The sequence below is a fragment of the Staurois parvus genome, unplaced genomic scaffold (assembly GCF_062004578.1).
Source record: "Staurois parvus isolate SC_StPar_1 unplaced genomic scaffold, SC_StPar_1.0 ptg000059l, whole genome shotgun sequence".
Taxonomy (NCBI): domain Eukaryota; kingdom Metazoa; phylum Chordata; class Amphibia; order Anura; family Ranidae; genus Staurois; species Staurois parvus.
This window is the reverse complement of record NW_028317855.1, coordinates 17,291,943-17,316,362: the sequence shown is the minus strand read 5'-3', so window position 1 is coordinate 17,316,362 and position 24,420 is coordinate 17,291,943. Positions and strand designations below refer to the sequence as shown.

Here is a 24,420-nt window from a genome sequence, read left to right as displayed (position 1 = left end):
AAAGAAACCTGGTCTTCTATATTTTACACAAAAAATGGGTATTAATTATGTTTGTGTGCACTAAAATTCATTTTACTGTATTTTTTTCCCTAAAAATATGCGTTTGATAAACAGCTATACAAATATCCTGCCAAAAGTTTGCAACTGCCATCATTTTATTCTACAGGGCATCTGCCTTCAGCAAATACATAATCTTTGGGGGTTCTAAGCAATTATATAGCAAAAATGCTGAAAAATTTTAAAATTGCCCCGGACATAAAGTGGTTTAACAGCCCAGTAGTGGAATCCCTTCACTACTGACTGCTGTCAATTGCAAGGGAAGTGGACCTGATGGGAAACTAGTCTCTCAGACTTCCTCATTAGGCTCTGCCAAGCGCACAGCAAATCTCCTTTGCAGATGCACCTGTCTCAGCACTGGCTGCCTTCTGCGATAAATTCATATACCAGTTTCCAGCTTCAGGAAGAGTCAATTTCTTAACACAACCCCCTCCCTCCTTGCACATCATAGGCCTCATTCCTCCTGGGACTGTCTAACTACTATCTGTGTTTCCCTGCCCCTCCCTATAAAACCTTCTATGTAGATGTCAGGAAAGAAGTGATGGGGAATACTATAAGGTATCACTTGACTGATAACTGTTAAGTCTATTTGGGGCTGCATACATCACATCCAAGATGCTTGTTAAGAATTTGTAAAGAGTTTAATGACCATAGTCTGGACACAAGTGCACTTTAAGTTTCACTGTTAGTAACTCCCTTTCCTCCTCTGGAAGTGTCCAAATACTTTCCATGCTGGCCCAGCTCCCTCCCTTCCCCTGTACACTTGAGTGACAGTTCTGATTGTCTGCTGGGGCTGCTGACATCATATCCATCCTAGCAGCGATCTCAGGGTTGTTGGCTGTTTACACAAGGGAGTGTTCTACAGGTCAAAAACAAACAGAATTATATGCACATATAATATTATGGGAAGATTTTTTGTTAAAACCAATGCTTCTAGCTATAGGGTCTCTTCAAATCATGACTGAGAGGGCAGCACTCAAAAGAGGTTACTCTATCAACTGAAAAGATGAAACTGAAAGATCTGCACCTCATCTCCCAAAAGAGACTATTTTGAATGGGAAAAGGTCTGGAATATATTTCCACCTAAGTAGTCACAACTTACAGGACAGCCTTGGATCGCCTTCTGTAGATGTGTCAGCTCAGTGTCCTTTTCTAAGGTAGCTTTCACCTGTTAAAACATGTTAAAATTCATATTATTAAAATAGGTTCTTAATATAAAACTCCAGCCAAAACTTGATTTCTGTTTTTAATAGAGTAAGGAAGGTTAGAAAATCTGTCTGCTAGATACTGCTGTCTACTTAACTGTTGGAAGGATTTCCCCCTAAGCCACTGTCCCAGTAATACTGTCATTGCCTCCAGGCCAGGAAGTCAGGAGATATCTCCAACAGAGATTCCCTCCCTACTATACCTACATATACACTCGTGAATAATGATTGCCATGCTGTTGATAGCATTTTTTTTCATGGTTCTAGCAAAAAAAAAGATGTGTATCAGAAATCAGACCAAAGCTAGACATACACTAGCAGATTTTCAAATGAGCGTTTGTACAAATATTCTGAGTACATTCAATGATGTGACAGATGTCATTCTAAAGTACTTCAATTTTTTTTCTTTTATACATTTGATTTTGGAGTGAATAGACTTTCTCAAACGAAAACAACATACACTTTTGGCAATTTGTTCATTCAAGAAAACTTTTTCTTCCTGTTTATTTGAATTTTCTTGTCACTATGGTTGAAAACGAACATCGATTTGACCCCCATTACCAATGAGAAATTGAACGAATGTTCCTAAAAAATATTTTTTGTGCAAAATTCTACTAGCTTATGAGCAGCTTTAGGATGGCACTAATTCTGTTGAAATTGTTCTACTGTGGGGATCGGCAAGCCATCGACCGCTATCTACCAGTTACCCGCAGGCAGCTGAGAGGTACAGTTGTGTCCAAAATTATTCAACCCCCACTGAAATTGAGTGTTTTGGCCAGTTTGACATTGCTTTTGATCATTCAGTCATCTTGCTTACATTTACATTAAAGAGGCACTTGTAGGTCAGACAAATATAACATAACAGTTATAATGAAATAACCACAAATGTCTTTTCTGTGCTCACAGCATTATCAGTTTTATTCAACCCCCAAGTGACATTCAATCTTAGTACTTAGTACAGCATCCTTTTACAGTTATAACAGCTTTTAAACGTGAAGCATAGCTTGACACAAGTGTCTTGCAGCGATCTACGGGTATCTTCGCCCATTCTTCATGGGCAAAGGCCTCCAGTTCAGTCACATTCTTAGGCTTGCGCACTGCAACTGCTTTCTTTAAGTCCCACCAGAGGTTCTCAATCGGATTTAAGTCTGGTGACTGCGATGGCCACTCCAAAATGTTCCAGCCTTTCCTCTGCAACCATGCTCTAGTGGACTTGGAGGTATGCTTGGGATCATTGTCCTGTTGAAAGGTCCAACGTCTCCCAAGCCTCAGGTGTGTGACGGACTGCATCACGTTTCCATCCAATATCTCCTGGTACTGAAGAGAATTCATGGTACCTTGCACACGCTGAAGCTTCCCTGTACCTGCAGAAGCAAAACAGCCCCAAAGCATGATTGACCCTCCACCATGCTTCACAGTAGGCAAGGTGTTCTTTTCATCATAGGCCTTGTTCTTCCTCCTCCAAACATAGCGTTGATCCATGGGCCCAAACAGTTCTAATTTTGTTTCATCAGTCCACAGAACACTATCCCACAACTTTTGTGGTTTGTCCACATGGCTTTTGGCATACTGCAGTCGACTCTTCTTATTCTTTGGAGACAGCAAGGGGGTACGCCTGGGAGTTCTGGCACGGAGGCCTTCATTACGCAGTGTGCGTCTTATTGTCTGGGCTGAAACTTCTGTACCCACATCTGACAAATCTTTTCTCAGTTCCTCAGCAGTCACACGGGGACTTCTCTCCACTCTACGCTTCAGGTAGCGCACAGCAGTCGAAGTCAGCATCTTCTTTCTGCCACGACCAGGTAGCGTTTCAACAGTGCCCTTTGCCTTGAATTTGCGAATGATGCTTCCTAAGGTGTCTCTTGGTATGTTTAACATCTTTGCAATCTTCTTATAGCCATTGCCCTTCCTGTGAAGAGAAATCACCTCTTCTCTTGTCTTCCTGGACCATTCTCTTGCCTTCACCATGTTTGTAACCACACCAGTAAATGTCTAGAAGGAGCTGAGTATCACAGTCATTTTAAAGCTGCCTAATTGGTGCTTATTATGCTTGATTGCTGCTCGGTGACATCCACAGGTGTTTTCAATACCTGATGGAAAGCACCTGTATGAACCTCTGTTCTTCAGAGTGGTAGTCTTTAAGGGGTTGAATAATTGTGGCAATGAAGAAACCACATAAGAACCATTTACTACTGTATTACATAAACAATTGATGTCATTTTAGTTGCATTTGGGTAGTTACAACGTCCTTGTAGGATTTGATTCTGAATACAATTCCAAATGTACACTATAGTCCCTAAACCCCTTTACAGCATTGGGGGTTGAATAATTTTGGACACAACTGTAGATGGTGAACTCAGCTCTGCTTCCCCCCATCCTCTGCCTCTCTCATGTTCACTGCGGGAGGCAGCAAAGTGCTGGATGGAGGGTAGGGTCGGGAGCTACCTCAGTTAACCTTTCAAATTAATCGGCAGGTGATTGGTTGCGGTCCTAGCAACCAATCACCAGCTTGTTATTATGAAAAGTTAACTCCAGTAGCTCCCACTCCTGCCTTCCATCCAGCACTAAGCTGTCTCCTAATCTCTGCTCTGCTGTACACATGCTGTCAGGTAGGAGACTGCTACCCACACAGAGCTGTGTGTGTAGGGGAAGGGGGGTGCAGAACACTACTGAGGGGCAGAGGACACCACAAGGGGGAGGGGGTGATATGAAGGAAAGCAGAGACACTACAGTGGGGGGGGGGGGGGGGGCGGCAGTGATGTGCAGGGGGGGCAGATCACACTAACACTACAGTGGGGGGGGGGTGATGTGAAGGAGAGCTGAGGATACTGCTAAGGGGGGGCAGAGGACACTACGGGGGGGGAGGTGATATGAAGGGGGCAGAGGGCGCTGAGTTTGGGGGGGAGGATACAGGCCACTACTGCAGGGGGAGGAGGGTAGAGGACACTACTGTAACACGTCTTTTTATTGGGAGCTTGATAGTTTTTCTTTTTTAAGGGCACCGCTCTGCCAACACAACCCCCATCGGTGGGGTTCTTTAATTTCCTCCGTGTTATCCAGGTAGATCTCAACCTCTGAACAGTTGCCTACCCCTGTTCTACTGTGTAAATCGAACCAGCAATAAAACCATCTAATGGACCCGGAAAGGTCGGTTACTGATTTGCTTTATGGAAATGAACAAAAAACTTGACACTTCAGTGCTCAAAAATGGTGGAGGCTCCCACTTATGCTGTAGAGTTGTGCCAGAGTCAAGCAACCCAACCTGGAAAAGTAGGTGGTGCAGCCCTCTTCGAATCAGGGAAATTCAATGCTAGAAAAAACACAAACAGGGCGCAAATGCCTAGTGCATTATCTTAAGCACTTTATTTGGTAAAGCAAATAAAAATATACTCACAAGCCCGATAGGCTGAAAGCATGTAAAACACGCAAGGCACGAAATACAGTCTGCTATCCAACTCCAACATGTGAATGGATGACTGAGCCATCTGATGCGTTTCAGGGTACTGGTTCTCTTCCTCAGAGCCCAGCCATAGCTCTAAGTAAGGGGGCCAATTCCCCAAAAGTGCCAGGTGGCTCAGTCATCCATTCACATGTTGGAGTTGTGAGTATATTTTTATTTGCTTTACCTAATAAAGTGCTTAAGATAATGCACTAGGCATTTGTGCCCTATATGTGTCCTTTTACTGATTTGCTTTATGATCACTGTTTCCTAATAAAGTGTAAGCAATGCAATTTTGGCATCCATACATTTAGCAACTAAGTACAAAAAACATGTATGTCAGAGCAGTATTATAAAAAAAAAACATGCAATACCATCTTGCAATACACACACATTTCCCCATGTTTTGATTTGCTTTTATTTTTTGTGTTTCAAGTAAAACAATGTACTTATTGATCTGCCAAAAATCCAGTGAGTTCCTAACTTCCTGGCCTAGCTAGGAGCTCCTCCGCCTCTGCCGCACTGAAATGTCAAGCAATGTTATCATCCTTCCCCCAGTTCACCACTGTGAACTACAGAACACCCCTATGTTATGGAGATGTGAGGGAGATGTTCTGTTGTTGAAGTAGAAGTGAGCAGCCTAAGGTGACAGTATAATGAGTAAGTGTTGTCACCCTACAACAGGAAGTGTGTTACTGGCAGGATTACCAGGTCAAATAAAAGAAAAAATTATGTTGAAAAAATCCTAATTACCACATCTAAGGACTTATAACTTGCAATATAGTATATTTTTGTTCTTGAGTTTAGATGCGCTTTAATTCCTTCCTTTTTTATAGGCATAACTGTAGAAACTATTAACTGTTTTCTGTTACCGATGTATCATAAATTACCAACCCGCAAAATAAAATCCTTGTACTGCTTCAGTTCTGTAATAGCTGTGTTTAGGTCATTGCGATCTTGATGGTCTGGAGGAGTATGAAGACGAAGAGCATACAAAAGGTTCACATACTCTTCAAATCGAACAGACGGGAATAATAGCAATTCCTGGAAACTAATTGAAATAGACAAATAAATATGTTTTAATTAGACTTTAGTTCTATTTAAAAAACAAACCCCATCTTTACTTTCAATATTGCATGTATGAAAAAACAAAAAATTATTTTATTTGGAAATGTTATTAGCATGTTGATGAGGAGAGACAGAGGAACCAGGGAAAGCAAAAATATAGGCAAATAAAACTTCAGCTTTAAAGTGATTGTACAACCATATTTAAAAAATAAAATAACAAACATATCCTCCTCTTCTTGTGTCCCACATTGGCCTGGGTCCTCCCCCCTGTGTACATTGACATACAGAGCTCAGCTCCTCCCCCCCAACCCGATCCCTCCTCACTAGCTGCAATTGACAGTTGCTGTCTCTGAGCCAATGAGGAAGGAGTTAGCCTAGAAAGCCTTTGCTCTTGTGAACAGCACACGATCAACATCATGCTCAGGTAAGTATAAGGGGGGGTTGGGGGGAGGGTATCTGTAAAAAAAACCTTCAACCTTTAGAACCACTTTAAACCAAAAAGCAAAAAGTTATTCAATTCTCAGATGTGGCAGCTGCATTTTTCTTTTTTTCCACTTTATTTTCACTTGGTGATCCAGCCAGTAAATCTGTTATTTTTCAACTGTCTTTAACGGACCATGCTGTCCAGACAAACCATTCACTACTGACAGGACAGCTTAAAATGGTCAGCTTTTATTTGTTTAGGTTACATAGTTATATAGCTGGTAAGGTTGAATAAAGATACCAGTCCACTTGAGTGCGTGTCTACTGTTTTCTATATCCCTGTATGTCGTGTTTGCCTAGAAACACATCTAAAGTTTTTTATGTTAAAGTGGTTCTAAAGGCTCAAGGTTTTTTTTTTTTACTGTCATGCAGCGCCCCCTCCCCCCCCCAACCCCAAATCCAGTGGTGTGAGTGATAGCCTCAGCTTTATGGGGACTCTTCCTCATTGGCTCCCACTGCTGTCAATCACAGTCAGGGAGCCAGTTAGGAGAGAGCGGGGGGTGGGGACAAGCTGCAGCTCTGTTTCTTATGGATTCATAGAGCAGCAGCTCAGGGGTGAGCGTGCAGTGGTGCCCCCGGGGCAGGCGCCTTTCTCTGGGGGCACTGCTCGAGGGGGAGGAGCCAGGAGTACTGGCAGGGGACCCAAAAAGAAGGGGAACAGAGCAGGTAAGTATGACATGTTTGTTATTTAAAAAATAATACACACACACACACACACACACACAAAGCTTTAGTAACACTTTATCAGATTTATCCCAGAAGGAACAGAAAATCTGTTACTATAACTGCTTAAAAAATGTTAGCTGTAGTTCAGCTTTGATTTGTTGGTCATGTCAATCTAAATTTGCTAGTTTAACACTACCCCCTGTCAATTCTGCTCTCCAAAGTTGTCTGCTTTACTACTTCATCCAGAATGCAGACACCCGAGTTCAAGAGCTGTGTTACTGGCTGGATCACCAGGTGAAATAAAAAATAAATAAATAAAAAAGGAAAACTAATGCAGCCTCCACATCTAAGGATTGGTAAGCTTCAGAATATATTACATCTTTGATTTTGGGTTTAAAGTATGACAGAGTTGGGCAGAGTTGGTTGATCCAGCTTGGTTCAAACAAACTAAAGTTAACTGAAAGCTGAAGTTAGGCTTTAAAAACATACAAGTCACCAATCCAGAACAATTTTAGAATCAGGAGTTTTCACCATTCTTCATATTTGTTTTAAGCCAGTGAGCCAAAATATTGATGCCAGGCAACAAGAATTTTCAGAAATGCAATGGCAGCCTACATATTTTGCTCAGAACAGGTTTCCCTTAATACAACATAAAACACACAGTTAAACCTCTGTTATTAGAAGAAGAGAGGAGAATGCCGACCCCCTGTCCTCATACATACTTACCAGTGAGTGACCGCTGCACGTTTACATTCACCTCTATCAAAGAGAAACCTATAAGTCATATCCTATACAGTTTTGAGATAGGAGTAGAATTCCTAAAACTTGTTTTCTACTACTAGGCTATTAGGCTGCTTGGTTATACTGGTGTAACTCATACAATGGCTGGTATTTCTAACTGCAAACTGCAGAGGATTTTTTGTCACTATGTTATTAATTAGGGATGAGGCTCCCAAGTTAGCCACTAACATGAGTTTGTGCTGAATGCAAGTTCAAGGTTCAGGCAAATTCTTGTACATATCATCCAGGAGAAATTTTTTAGAATGTCGTCTCTTTACAAAAAGTGGGCTCTTGTTTTGGGGGTGGTATTTTGGAGTTTTTATTTCTCTTGTGAGTTTTTTATTTTATATGTTGATAGGGCCTTTTTAGGTTTGGTGTGCTTAAAGATATATTTACACTGCTGTATACACTGCAGTATTATAATTCTTGTAGTAAAATCTTTGCCTGAGCGCTTTGTCTGGCTTTGTTCACTAAAAATAGCATGATGCTGGCCAATTTTACACTGCTTGTGCCATCTGTGGTCTCCTAATGCATGTAGTAAAACACCTGCTTGTACTCTTTTTTTTTTTTTTCTCTCTAATACATTTCGGCCAAATATCCTTCATTAGAAATGTCCATCAGTCCAACTGCACACTTTTGCATCCTACTTCAGTCTCTTATTTTTTAATGAGAACATTATAGACATGTGCCTACCTCCACTGGTTTAAAATGTTACCAATGAGTCACCAACCCAGAACAATTTTGAGAATCATGAGTTCTGACTGCACTCCAGCCTCCCATGCTGCATTATTGTTTTCAGTTCAGGTTTCCCTAATTTCAGGCAAGATTAACTGAACCCTTGGCGTATCCAACCTGAGCATATTTGACCACTGCTATTTATAATATATCCGACATTAAAAGTACACTGCTTTTTTACAAAAGAGATCATCTTACTTACCTCATCATTTTAGTTACAACAGTTTGATCATGCCTCTTCAAGAAAGCTCGGAAAGTTGTAATCGCTTCCCTGCACTGCAAATACATAAATCGACATTATATATGTATATTGAAACAGAAATAGTAATTTCATATAAAAGAGCCGAGATACGCATTCCTTGAAGATGACACAACTACCTGTCTCTAGACAGCTTTACCAGTAGATTTACATTGAATGTGGTTACATCTCTAAGGGCTCATTCACACTTGTCTGTTTTACCAACGCTTGCCAAACGCCCCTATAGTGCTTGGCAAGCGTTGGTTTTTAATGCTCGGCAAACGCCGTATGCGCGGTTTTGTGGTGGTTGCTAGGCGTTTGCCGAGCGTTAAAAAAGCTTCACAAACGCCTATAATGAAGCTTAAATGGTGTTACCGCTCCGCAAACACCGGCGGGCGTTTGAGGAGCGGCACCATAGACTAGAATAGGAGGCTTCAACGCCTGCTGACTCGACCAGAGGAGTCCGTTTTGCCACGACGCTAACGCTCCCGTTAGAACAGCACCATGTGCTGCAAGTGCAGAATTGTCTGAGGTGTTTGGAAGCGGTAAAAATGCTTCCCAAACGCCTCTCTGCCACCTGCACACAACGCTAGTGTGAACGTAGCCTTAGAAGAACAATTTCAGTTCAGGCTGCACCCAGTCTGGTCACCATCTAGGAGTTTTCTGAGTATTTATTATGTAATGGTGTGGAGGAAAAAAAAAAGCACCTCAACACAGAATATATAGTTAAAACTTGAAAGTGTTACTAAACCCACAACAGTGAAATCAGTCTAATAACTTAATTACATATGTTGTTTCAATTAAAATTAGTACTTACAGACTGTATATGTGTTTTATATTTTGAAGGTTATAAACTCTACCAGTTGATATACTGTATATGCTGGAGACTGCTCTTTTTTATCAAACCTGTGTATTCTAGTTTAGTTACTATGTATTTAACCGTATATCCTGTGTTGAAGTGTTGTTTTCCCCATACCACTTTGCATCCTAATATATTTTATACATTTTTTTAGGCTCCATGTACACAGGACACTTCTGAACGATGGAAACTGACTGCTGGAAAACGTAGGTTAAAAAAATGCCTGTTTAGCCGCATTTGCATACCGCGTTTATGAGCGTTTGCGTTTAGAAGCATTTTTTAAAGATAACCTCAGGAGACCTTCCAAAATGCACGGAAAAACAGTAACAAATTAACTATTCCAGACATTTTAAGAGAAATAGAGAGAGCAGAAGTAGAAAGAAAAAAGTATTTGTTGAGATTAGCTGTCTTTTTTTTTTTGGTGTTTGGATGTGTTCCAGCTCATTTCTGTGCAGAAATTATTGCAGCAGTGTCTAACATATTTTCTTTCATGCAAAACCTCAAAGTATGGTGTACCAGGTCCATTTGAGTACCGGGAAAACGCTTTGTATGCATTTTTCATGATGAAAAAAGGCTCTGGACAGCATCTGGAAATTGAAGAGTTAAAAAAATTTTACAAATGCAAACACTTATAAACGTGGTTGGCCGCATTTACAAGCGTTTGGTGTTGAAACGCTGATAAAATCTACTCCTGAACGCAAGTTTGGTGCGTTCAAAAAAACGACTGTAAACTCAACTGCCTGTAAAGGACTGTAAACGACGATGTGTACATGGACATATAGGAAAACATTAGGGTGAGTTCAGGGGCTGCTGAAAAAAAGGCAGAAAAGCTCCTAAACGTGAGTTTATCCGCTGCAGTGTACATGAGCCTTAGTGTCTAAATATATTGGGATGGTGGTGCGGGAGATAGTGAAAAAAAAAGATTTAACTGACTGCCATCTTTTCATGAACCCTAATACTGTCTATTTATTATGTAGTTTACTTTTTGCAGCTGTTGCTCTACAAGGATACTAATTTACTGCCTAGTACAGTGTTTCTCAACATTTTTTTCAGTCAAGACACCCTTTAAAATTATGGACAGTTTTAAGGCACCCCATTTTAAAATGGGGTGCCTCAAAACTGTCCATAATTTTAAAAGGGCACCCCATTCTAAAATGTGAAAATCTATTCTAATAGTTTTATATAATGCAGCAACATCCACACATGTAAGACACCCAACATTAGAGGGGATTTATTCTTCCAAAGTAAATACATTTTTGCACACAGGTATTGGGTAGTATTCCATGGTTTCTCTTCTCCCTCAGTTTTTCTCCATCACTGAGCTAATGTGACCCCAGCACTGATGGAGAGGGGCAGGGGAGGGTCAAACTAGGATGCTGTGCAGCCAGCTGACATCCTCTTTGTCAACTGATGATGTCATAAGTTGTCAGGACGCCGGCGGCTAGAAGGTTGTAATGGTGCACAATGAAAACCTGTGGCTTTGTGTAACTAAAAGGCAGGCTTTTTACAAGTGCTGGCTTGTATACAATTTTTGGGCAATTTTTAGACATTTTGCCAAAGCACCCCTAAAGAAACCTCAAGGCACCCTGGTTGAGAAAGGCTGGTCTAGCATGTGTATAGAGAAAATACAATTCTCTATATTATATTAGAAATATTACAAACATACAGTATATGACAATGATAGCAAGTAAACATTGAAAATCTAAATGAAAAACACATACATTTTGCAAAACAATGTAGTCACAAAAATATGTTGTAACTCTGTACCTGTCCAAAGAGAAAGGATCTAGCAAACATGCTGCCATGCATCATAAGTATTTTAATAGGTACCTTGTCAATTGTTTTTAGAATGACAGTGTAGTTGTTGAAAAAATTGGTGTATGTCTTCAGCTTTGATCCGAATTTCATGAACACATCTCCTAAGCACTGTGCAGGTCCCCATTCTTCAAGTCTTTTCATCAATTCTGTTAAGAGATGCCTAAATCCAAAGAAAACATGCATTTTTATATGATTAAATTTGGTGTGTTCAACTGTCGAGTTATCAAATGACAGGATGTAAACAATGCCTGTCTGATGGCTTAAAGGCAATTTGTCATGAAAGAGTCAAGGAGGTTACTATTGCTGATCATTTCTACTGCAGATGCCAATTGCCTGGATGTAACACAGATTTATTGGCTTCAATGATACCTGAGGCCCAAGGCCTGAAACAAGTATAGAAATAAGGAATTTTAACACGTCTGACACATTTACAGTATGCATGTGTTGGTCTACATCAGCCTTTCTCAACCTTTTCAACACAGGGGAACCCTTAAAATACATTTCTGGTCTCAGGGAACCCCTGCTAGATATTAATATGTCTACAACTCATGATAAATTAGTGTGATGGTCAGTGGGAAGAATGATCCTTACACTTATGGTCATTGGGAAGAATTACCTCCTTACAGATAGCTAAAAAGATCAATGGTGTCAGTGGAAACTTATCTGAGAGGCAGAAATTGCTCAAGGAACACCTAGCAACCTCTGGAGGAACCCTAGAGTTCCATGGAACCCTGGTTTACATGATAACTAGGTTTGAGTCCCGTTTAGACTGTCATACAGGAACATTTAGGTGTACTTTAACCACTTCAGCTCTTATTCCTTTATACTTGTTATAGACCAGACCAAGTTTACATTCCCACTATAGAATTTTTATCTGGTGATAACCATGTCATTGCTTCATCCAATGTTATGGGGGAAGAGAGAAAATCGGGCATTCTTTTGGCAATATCTTACAAAAATTATTTTATCCACCATGTAATCTATAGCCAAAGTATATCAAAACCCATGATAAATGAAAAAAAAATGTTTACGCTTTTATTTAATTGAAGCAGTGTTAGCTTCCCGCAATGTACTGCTGCCGGACGGTAGCTACAGGCAAAGCTACGTCGCTCTGGCTGTACTAACACAGGGGGGCTCCTGCAAAGTACAGTGTAAAAAAAAAAAAAATCCCTGATCACCACCAACCCCCCAACGTTGGATAAATGTTACTATGGTAACATTGTACTATGTTGATAAAAGTATTAAAAATAAATAAATACTACTATATTGAGAATTTAAAAAAAAACACATTTTTAAGTTTTTTTCTTCTTTTAACTACTTGCCAACCGCTTACTCACATTTTGTGGGCGAGCAGCAGCTCTTGACAAAGCGCTGTAATCTTGCGTCGTTTCCTGTTTTGGGGTGTGAACACTCCTGCGCACCCGCTGCCCCCCCGGTTGGTCCAGGGAGAGAAGAGTGAACACAGCACCGAGTAAAAGCATTACATTTTGCACACACACACTAGATTAGCACATTTAACCCTTTGATCGCCCCTATTAACCCTTTCATCGCCCCTATTAACCCTTTCATCGCCCCGTCACCCAGCCGGTGCCATTAGTACAGAGTCAGTATATAAAATTTTTCACTGATCACTGCATTCATGCCACTAGTGACATCAGATAATGTCAGGGTCAGTAAGCACCCCACCCAGCCAGGGTCAGCAAGCGTTAGATTGCCCGCAAACTATCACACTCACGCTATAGGTTGCTGATCACCACCATTACTAGTATAGCATTTGTACAGATCAATATAATGATCATGAACAAAACTATACTAGTGCCTGCTTAGTATAGTGTCCTCAAAAACGCAGTGTTAGCAGGATCAACCCCGTTTGCTGCCAGCACTAGCGTTTGCCCTTCAGCTATTTTTTACACAAGATTTGTACCAATTGATTGTGGGCCGATGCAATTTATACGCACAACAATACATTGCCGCCCACCCAAATTCAGCTCTTGCCAGACAATTCGCATGGAAACCTATCACGCTTTCTGACTTTAAAACTTTTTTGGGCCTAACCCTCAACATGGATATTACAAAAAAGAATAAATTGCAGTCATATTGATCCACAGAGCCAATTCACCCATGTTCTCTGCTGGTACATATTTGCCCAACATGGACCAGCAATGTACTAGTATGTCGCTGGACTTTGAGTGGTTATACCAGGATGATGCCTGCAGCTGCAAAAACCAAGACAAAAGGAAATAGGCTGCACACCTAAAAGGCTAATCCAACGACATATTTGCAATTTAATTAATTCAATTTTTGTTGCAGGGGATGCTCAAAATCTGACTTGTGCAGACTGCTGGGAAAATCAGTGAGCCAATCACACAAGCATTACATATCTGGGGGGGGGGGGTTCTGTACACAATCTACACAAAACAGTGACAGCAGAAAAAGACAGAGTGGTTCATCGAGTCTGCCTGTTTTTTTTGTTTTTCGGGGGTAGGGGCTTGCTGTTTGTTTTGGGTGGGGGGGTTGTTTCTTTTTGTTTCTTTCTTTTCTTGTCTGAGTGTAGATCTATGCTTGTCCCACTCATGTTTGAAACTATTTACTGTTGACTGGCTCACTACCTGTGCTGGAAGTTTATTCCAAGCATCAACTACTTGTCCAGGGGACACAGCGGGCACCTCGCGGTGTTGCACACTCTCAGGGAGCGTGCACAGGTGGGGAGCAGGGAGGACGTTTATAAATGGCCACCTGCTCCGTTTATATACATGGGCCAGATGGGAAGTGGTTAACTAGGGATGAACTCAGACGTGTTCAGATCCTAGTCTGAACCCATCTGAGATATCCCACCAGGAACTGTCACAGCACACTGCCAATCATAAGTTTCCGATGCATCTCCTGACCACAGCCATACGTATACAAACCCTTGTACATGCCCAGCTGTGGGGCAGGGAATTGCTTGGCTGCTTATTATTGGCGATGTGCAGTGGCAGATTTCTGGCGAGATGGCCTGGGTGGATTTCCAGAGTAGGATCCGAACATGCCCGAGCTCATCCCTGTTGTTAATGAGAGGGTAAATGAGTGAATGAGATGCATAATGGTCACTAGTGGGTGCCAGGAAGTTATGCGGCACACTTTCCTATCACCAAACAGATATGATTAGTAAATAAACTAAACAGCAGGTAAGGCCCCAGGATATTGAGCTTATTTACAAAAACTCTTCCTCTCTAGCTGCTCTAGCCCATAGTATGGCCTTCTGCTCAGTTATGCTCCATTCGCATCAATTTAACTCAGGCTCTATTCTCACAGTACATGTGCACTGTGGTGTGCTTGCATTCATTCTGATGCAAATGTATGGTATAAAGCTATGCACCTGTCCTTTATGCATTATGGCACACTGTGTTCTCCAAAAATAGAACAGGTTTGTTTTTATGTACATTGAGACTTGTTCAGGGTCCATTCAAAGTGAATAGACTGCCTTCATGCTCCCATAGGTGTGAATCAAGACCTAAATGATCTCATTGCAACCATGCTGTGCACATAGAACCAGGGGCGGACTGACCATTTGGAAACTCGGGCACTGCCCGAGGGCCCGGGGTCAATAGGGGGCCCCATGAGATGCCCCTGGTACCTTTTTCATAGGCTTTTTTTAGTTTCCTCCCACACTCCAAAGACATGCTGGTAGATTAATTGGATCCTGTGTTAATTGGCCCTAGTATGTGTATGTATGAATGTAAGTTAGGGACTTTAGATTGTACGCCCCTTGAGGGTTAGGGACTGATGTGAATGTACAATATATATGTAAACTGCTGTATAAATTGACGGTGCTATATAAGTACCTGTAATACATAAATAAATAAAACACAGACTCTTGTGCAGCTGTGCATAGTAACCAATCAGCTTCCAGGTTTTATTGTTAAAGCTCAATTGAATAAGCTGAAGTTAGAAGTTAATTGGTTACTATGCACAGCTGCACCAGACTCTGTCTGCACCAGTTTTAGTAAATCTCTCCCCTGTGTTTTTACACGCTAGTATGTGTGGCTTTAGCTATGCACACATTATTTACTGGTATCACGTTTAAAACACCAAACAGAAGCAAAGTTTTAATACAGGTATGTGAACACTTCAATCTGCCAAAATATTAGTTATTCTGTGCAGCCGCTCTCAGGATTCACACACCCCTACAAAACTGCACAGCCAGTTGGGTGACACCCCCATTCCCAGTGCCTGAAAACATATGTCAAGCTCACTGAGCAATGCAACATTATGCTTGTTTTCCAGTGCATAACCTTCATCGCATAAAGTGATATTAACAACTTCCTGACCATGCTACAGCTAAAAGACTGCTACAGAGCAGTCCTCCAGGTCTGGGAGGGTGTCCAAGGACATTCTTCCAGAATCCTACACACCCCCTGGCGCACGTGCACTGTGACCACTTTGTAATTTGAACATAGCTGATCACAGATCGCGTTAAAAGGCCAATCACAATGGCCCTTTACCATGTGATCAGCTGTGTCCAATCATAGCTGATCACATGTAAACAGACTTGCCAGTTATTGGCAGTCCTTTCCTCACACACTGTGTCTGTGTGAGGAAAGGATAGCTAATAACCGACAAGGCTGTCTTTAGATTGTTTACACTGATAATCAGTGCAGCCCCCTTCAGTACCAATCAGTGCTACCTATCAGTGTCCATCAGTGCCGCCTATCAGTGTCTCCTCATAAGTGCCACCTATCAGCGCAGTCTCAGTGCCCATCGGTGCAGCCTCATCAGTGATCATCAGTGTCCATTAGTGCAGCCTCATCTGCACCCATCAGTGCAGCCTCATTAGCGCCCATCAGTGAAGAATAAAAATTCCGTATTGCAACATTTTATAAACAGATTTTTGGCCTTTTAACCCAGTGGTGATTTAATATCACCAAAAGAAAGCTCTATCTGTCTCAAAAAATTATAAAAATTTCATACGGGTACAGTGTTGCATAACCGCACAATTGTAATTCAAAGTGCAACAGCACTGAAAGCTAAAAATTGGCCTGGGCAGGAAGGTGGTGTCCAGTATTGAAGCGGTTAAAGGTAGATTTTTTTTTTGTTTAAAAAAAACAAACATGTCATACTTACCTGCTCTGTGCTGTGGTTTTGCACAGAGCAGCCCCAATCGTCCTCTTTTCTTGGGTCCACTGACTGAACAAGAACAAAATGAATCATCTATGGCCAGCTTAAGTCTGATTTCTGCTGTGCAAGAAAGTGTGGGAAAATTATTTTGTAATGAACTAATCTTTCATATGTCATTAACCTTATCCTATGCTTTTCTTTTTGGCACCTTATTCTCTGGTGTAAAATAGATTAATGATGCTTTAATTCATTTGAAAATGATTGTGGGCTTATTTTTTGTTGCCTAGTGGGCTAATATAGCTGTGAGGTGCTTTAGCATAATTGTTTTTGACCAGGGGCCAATTATCTATCCTTCACTACCATCATGGAGGAAGCTACACTCTCAGGGCTATAAGAGAGCAGGCAGGAAGCATATACAGTATTTTATTTCTACTTTGTGTGGCTTTGATTAACCCCTTGACGCAGATGTAACACAAATATGAGGCCTCACAGAACTGGGCTTTTTTCCGTGGGGCCGCATATTTGCATAACTGTCTGTGCTGGGAGAACGCCACACGGCACGTTCCCAGCACAAAGACCACGGTGTCACTGAGAGCACCGGGTCCCGTTCTAATGATCGGGACCCGGGACTCCTGATTCTGGGTAACATGATCGCTGTGATAGCCTCTGATTGGCTATCACAGTGATCAGTCACTGTACAGCCCGGCCCCCTTGTTTTTTTTCTCTCTCTTTGAATGGAGGAGAGAGATACATTGTATCTCTCTAACTCCTGGCATAGAGGGAAACAATTTTTCGTAAAAAAAAAAAAATTAATAAATATTAAAAAATAAAATAAAGAAAAAATACCTAGATCAAAGTTTGATCTAGTTCAGTGCCAGGGTTAGTGCTTGAGTCAAGGTCAGGGTAAAAGGTCAGGATAAAAAAAAATTGGTATCAGGGTCAGTTAGTGTCAATGTCAGTGTATTTTAGGTAAAAAAAAAAAGACAAAAAACAAAATGCACTATTGTTTCTGGGCTGTACTACGGGTACAAACAACAAATAACATACACATATATGGTATCGCTGCGATCGTCAAGAGCTGGAGAATTTGTTTTGGGTTGTTCTTTGGTGGTAGGTTATGGTTGTAACAAGAAACACACAGCTAAATAAAAAAAAAATATTTTTTTTTTACTATTTGGGGCCAGTTTTCCTTTGATAATAAAAAAAAAATCAGGAGATAACCATTATCGTTTTCCACCAAATGAAAGTCCAATTTGCCCTAAAAAAAAAGGTTTAATTCACCAAGATGTACTAAGTAGTTGTGATGATAACTACAGTTTTACTAACGCATGCCAACGTTGCAAAATTGTGCTTAGGCATTAAGATTTGTTTTACCCTTAGGCATGAAGGGGTTAAAGGCTAGGAGAAACATCCGCTATCCTTACCAAAGATGTACCTATTTTATGAAGGATGTGCATATCTCTGCAGAGCCAGGCATCAAACCATCACAATTATTTTAAAGTTCAAATATCTAAAGACAGTAATTCCTAAATAAATAATTCTGCCTGAATTACCACAATTTGATATCAGTGAAATGTTCAGCACCAGTATGTATGTTGCAGATTTTTTTTATGGTTTTCTTTGTTCAGTATAAAATGGTTTGATTTGGTTGCTTAAAGGACAACATATAAATGATTAAGTTTTCCAAGCCCAGTGCTCATACTTACCAGCACAGTAAGTTTTCTGAACCTAGACTCAGAGCGACTTGGAGAAAGAACAGCCTTTTCAGATATGGCATCAACATCATCATTATCATCTTCCTGCTGTAATATATAACGTGTATTAAAAGGAATCTATAATGGTTCTAGGCCAATTTTGTTTATGAAGTTTTTTAATCTATTTCACTACCAGAACCTTTTTTTCCCCCCACACGTTAAAAAAAATCATTGTAAGTCTGAAGATTTTAGAAACCCCCCAAAATATTATATATTTTCTAAAAGAAGATACTGTAGAGAATAAAACAGTGGTAGTTCCAATTTTTTATGTCACATGCAATGTTATATCAAGATTTCAGTACAAATTACACTAAAGTTATCTTATGGGCACACAAATGCAATAAATGACCCAATGTTTTTTTAAAACATATTGGAAGAGGTTGGACCAAGTAAATGGATTCCAAACATATCAAACATTAAAATTATGTATGCCCATGAAACGGCGACAAACTTAAGTATGCTATATTTTCCATAGGCTAAAAACCCCTACAGGTCATCAAGTTAGATTTAACTATGGTTATTGGTCCTGGAATTATTGCTCTCACTTTGGTGTGCGTGATGATATGTAACATGTATAGCACCCCCCCACATATGCATTTACATTCGTACATGGCGGTTGGGGGCTTTCAAACATTTGGGTGGGGAGATTGTAGGTGCTTGGGTGTAACTTTAAAGCGATTCTAAAGTTTTGATTTTTATTTTTAATAATAAACATGTCATACCAGGGGCGGACTGACCATTTGGAAACTCGGGCACTGCCCGAGGGCCCGGGGTCAGTAGGGGGCCCCATGAGATGCCCCTGATACCTTTTTCTTAGGCTTTTTTGAGTGTGGGCAAGGACAAAAGGGGCCCCATGATCCTCTATTGCCCGGGGGCCCCATGAGTTGTCAGTCCGCCCCTGTGTCATACTTACTTGCTCTGTGCAGTGGTTTTGCACAGAGCAGCCCCAAACCTCCTCTTCTGAAGTCAACTGCTGGTGTTCCTGGCTCCCCAGTATGGGCTTCATCCTGAGCCTGGGATCTGTGCATCTATTGACACACACACAGCGTGGCTCGGCCCCGCCCACTCCTCACAGGATATGATGGACAGCAGTGGGAGCCACTGGCTCCCGCTGCTGCCTCCATGTCCAATGAGGAGAGATATAGAGAGCACTCTTGGCCATAGCTCTGGCATCAAGATCAGGTAAGTAATTAAGTGAGGCTGGGGGAGCTGATCACAGAAGGTTTTTTACCTTAATGTAGAGAATGCATTAGGGGTAAAAAACATTTTTTTCATTACGTAGAGGTCAAAAAGTCACAGGGGGAAGCAATCCATCAGCTGGACCACTTTCATCTGACAGCCAACAGTCAGCTTGTCAGATTTATACACACATTCCCAGCGGCTGCAGTGTGTGTAAGACACCCCCCCCCCAAAGTCACCACTGTAGTATCTACAGTACAGCAGAGGCAGTAAAAGGGTAAAAGGTTCATGAAAAATGGAAAGGTGAACTAACTCCAAATATCCTAGCCACCCCTCAGGATCCCCCCCTGCACATAGGAGCCATAATGCCTCATGCTGCGAGTGTATCGATCTGTACACCACAATACACAGCCCAGGAGTGCGTATCCATCATAAACTTCAGAATGACAAGCTTTCATTGGTCTGCACAACTGCGTAACCACGCTGACCAATGAGATGTGCTTCTTTCTTCTGGGACAACTTACTACAGGTAGAAGCCTCACGAGCACTTCTCACTGGTCAGCACAGTCACCTGGCAGAGGGAGCCATGTACAGCAATTCCAAATTAAAATTGTCAGCTGCCATGGGGAGAGGAAGCCATGCAGGATGTCAAATGGGGCTCAGTTTGGGAAATGGTGGGGTTTTTTGGCATGGCACCATATTACCCCCTAAGTATGGGTTTAGCTTGTAACATGCTCTAAAAGGTGCAGTTCACTGCATTCTTATACAGCATCAAAAACACATGAAGTGTTTCACATGGATTCCAATGACCGTAGTTCACACCAGTGCAGTACATTCTAAGGCAGTCAACAAAAGTAGAACATGCTGCATTTTTTTGCATGGAATGCATCTGGAACGTGGCAAAAGGCATCAAAAATGCACAAAAAATATCAAAAACACACCAGAATGCACATGTCCTGAGATGAAAACAAAAAGAAAGAAAAAATGCATCAACAATGCACTGGAATGCATAAAAAAATGTATATGCAGACATACATCCGAGAAGCAGAAATGGTAGTGTGTCTTGGCCCATAAAGCGGTATTAATCCCAAAACCAAAAATGTAATATATCGCAGTTTACCAATCATTGGATGTGGTGGCTGCATCAGTTTTATTTTCTTAGGCTTTTTTCCTCTGTTTTCCCCTGGTGATCTGGCCAGTAACACAACCTGTATTTTACAGACACCACTCTGGATGAAGGAACACAGGGGCACCTATGGACAGCCGCATTGTCATCAAGGAGGAGGGAAGTGTTATATGTACTAGCTGATTTAGATACAGAGATTGAAGCCAAACTCCAGCTAATACTTTATAAGCAGTTACAGTAACAGTTTTGTTCCTTTTGGGATAAAGCTTTTACATAAATAAAAGCTGATCATTGTAAGCACCCCTGTTAGTAGTAAATGGTTTGTCTCAACACTCCAACTGCTATATATGCAGAGTAGCTTGTTCTGTTGAAAAAAACAACAGACTTACTGGCTCGTGAAAAATAAAAGAAAAAAACCTAAAAAAAAAAAAAACAACATAGCCACCATATCTAAGAATTGGTGAGCTTCAATGTAAAACATTTTTGCTTTTGGGTTTATTACCATTTTAAGGCTTGGAAAACACACAAGTTATATTTAAGACTGTATTTTACGATTCTTTTATCACCTTTAGAAATGCTGATAGCGTTTCCTCAGTATTTGCTTGCAGCAACTGGTTCCTGAGCTCTTTGTTTTTTCCACATTTTTTTAAAAGAAAGAGGGAAAGGAACTCCAGTGGATCATCCTTTAGACACAAATAATAGTGGAAAAAAAATATGAGAAAATGGGTAAAATGCCCTGTAAAGGATTAATGCATTACTACATTATATTAGAGTAGGCGTCATTTAGATACAGACGCCAGCAACATTACTATGAAAACTGCAGAATTGCCACTTACAAACAAGAAAAGCATGGATCATTGATTCTATCACATTTACAGATTTCATTTACTTACGTGCTTCTCCTTAACAAGTTCTACTAAACCTTCAGTCAATGCCTCAGCAATATCTTGATTGGTCTGCACCTTCACCATGGGCATTGTGTCAAACATGAACTGTCCTATAAAAACAATCCAATGTCACACTGAACATTTCATTCCAAAAATACTTTATTGTGACAAGGTCATATTCACTGGCATAGCTTAAATTCAAAGGGACATTTCACTTTTTGACTACTTTACAGGAGTCAGATATAAACAGGAAGTAAGAGAGAATCATCCCAACAGGGAGAAATAAAACCACATTTTCTAGTATACCGAGGATTGTTTAAAACACAATCAGAATTTTCTGCGTACCCATTGCCAGGTGACAGATGTCAGAGAAGAACAGGAAGAGAACAGAAATCTCTTGAATCAGGACACAGACAGCGTTTAAAACCTGACTGAGGTTCTAACCCTTCTCCACTCAGAGTTAAAAACCCCTGGGTATTGTTTTTTTGATTCATGTAAAAAATAAAGAGTATGCAGCATTTCCCTTAAGCAATCATCTTGTCTTTAAAAAATGCAAGACTTCGATATCTCAACCCTGAGAAATTTTATTTTCCAATTTTTATTACAAACATAATAATAAAAAGTGAGTTGTGTGCTGTTCCCTGGGTATTGTTTTTTTAATTTATGGAAAAAATAAAGAGTATGCAGCACTTCTCTTAAGCAAGCATTTTGTCTTTATAAAATGCAAGACTTCGATATCTGAACCCTGAGATATTTTATTTTCAAATTTTTATTTCAAACATAATAATAAAAAGTGAATATCGCCCCCAAATAAATACCAGCCAGGTGCACAAAATATATGAGCTGTTATCCCTATAAACTAGAGATAGACACGTATGCAGGTCTCTACTATACCTGTATCAACCAATCTGTATATCCCACATCAGTACCGATATAGGGGATTACCCCCTTAAGCCTTGATAAAGTGTTATGTCTAAGAAAAAAACCACGTGTTTTGTTATCCATTAAAGTGATAATAAAGATTAGTTTTTGTTTTTTTATATATACAGTATAACAAACATATTATACTTACCTGCTCTGTGCAATGGATTTGCACAGAGTAGCCCTGATCCTCCTCTTCTTGGGTCCCCCACCAGCGCTCCTGGCCCCTTTCCCCTGCTGAGTGCTCTCACAGCCACTTGCTCTGGGGGCACTCATGCACACTCGCTCCTGACCACCTATTCCCTACCGCCTGCTTGCTCCTCACTAGCTGTGATTGACAGCATTGGGAGCCAGTGAGGAGAGAGACTCAGGAGAGCTACTGCTCCTGTGCATTGTGCTGGATCAGGATTGGGCTCAGGCAGGGGCGGACTGACCATTCGAGCACTCGGGCACTGCCCGGGGTCAGTAGGGGGACCCATGAGATGCCCCTGGTACCTTTTATAGGCTTTTTTTAGAGTGTGGGCAAAGACACAGGGGCCCCATGATCCCCTATTGCCGGGGCCCCATGAGTTGGCAGTCCCCCCCTGTGCTCGGGTGAGTATTAGGGGGGCTGTGGGGGGAGCAGCACACAGAATGCTTTTTTTTGTGGGAAAAAAGGATGTAAATTTCATTTGGGTGCAGCATCGCATGACCGCGCAATTGTCAGTTAAAGTAACGCAGCGCCGTATTGCAATAAATGGCCTGGTCAGGAAGGGGGGGAAATCCTCTGGAAGTGGTTAATCTTTCTAGGGAGTATATTTATCACCTTAAAAGGCCAGCAAAGCTAGATTAAATTTATAAAACAAGGATTTTCGCTTTGTTTTTATGTTTTTTTTTAAAGTGTTGGTATATTGTCATTGCTGCTTTCTGAACATTTCCATTCATGCACTTAAATGCTTTTGATTGCGTTGGCATGTGTTATAATGTAGTAAGACAATGAAGGAAAAATGAGAGAATCATGAAAATTACAGACCTTATAGAATATGGCATTGTGGATAGACATGAGCAAAACAAAAAAATTTGTTTTGTTTCGATTCAAAATCGAACACATTTTTATGTAGTTGGATTCGGTAAATTTGTTTTCGAGATTTGTTTTGGTAATTCGTATTTGAATTCAATTCGAAAACATTTCGGTCAAATTCGAAAAGTCGTTCACATTCAAAATTGGTTCAACCGAATTTGAAATTGATTCAACAAACTTCAAAAGTCATTCGAAATCAAACATTTCAACCAATATCGAAAAAATTTGACCGAATTTAAGTTAAGCTGGCCCACACACGTGTAGCTTTTTATCCGAAAATATTAGTTTCAAGAATATTCATCTGATTTTCCAACCGCTAGTGGGGTCAAATCAATGTTTGTTTGTGACAGCAGTGTCGGAAAAATTCGAAGGGGCAGGAAGGAAAACTTTTTTTTTCTCGATCAAAAGAATTTTCGGCCAGTGTATGTGGTTCTCTGTCAGAAATTACATTTATTTTAAAATTGAATGTTAAAAGCAAAAGACAATTTTCAAATGACATTCGTCCATTCATCGAATGTGCAAAGGATTTTCGTAGGACTTTTCTTACGAATATTCTTGGCCGAAAAGCTACACGTGTATGGCCAGCAGAAAAGAAGTTGATGGGACATTAGTAGTACCGAGTTTTTTGTGCACTGGTAAATTTTAGCGTGGTTTTGTGGTGCACTGTGACAGATCTTCTTGGGCACTGTTGGAGATGTTTTTTGTGCAGGGGTACACTGTGACAAATGTTGATGGGGTGCTGGTACAGTGACAGTTTTTTGATTTTCTACTCCATTCTAATCTTTTCTATTCTATTCTTTGATTTTCTGTTGTCTTCTAAAATATTGATTCTATTCCTTTCTATTCTATTAAGTTATATTCTTTTGCATTCTATTTTATTAGTTTTTCTTTTCCTCTATTCTTTACTACTCTACTATTTTCTATTCTATTTTATTCCTTTCCTTTTCTAGAAGCTACTTCGTTGTATTCTTGTTTTCAAATTGGAGTTTAAAGCGGAGTTCCAGTGAATATAAAAAAATAAATAAACAAAAGGCAGCAGCTACAAAAA

At 40.6% G+C, this 24,420-nt stretch overlaps 1 long non-coding RNA gene across 1 annotated transcript; it reads right to left on the bottom strand.

The window, feature by feature from the left end:
- Window positions 1-801: 801 nt before the first annotated feature.
- Window positions 802-5,742, bottom strand: LOC149469834 (uncharacterized). Its single transcript, XR_016311513.1, has 3 exons — window positions 5,596-5,742; window positions 1,160-1,225; window positions 802-916 (listed from the first exon to the last, which is right to left on the bottom strand). It is a non-coding gene; the product is annotated as an uncharacterized LOC149469834 (long non-coding RNA).
- Window positions 5,743-24,420: the final 18,678 nt, after the last annotated feature.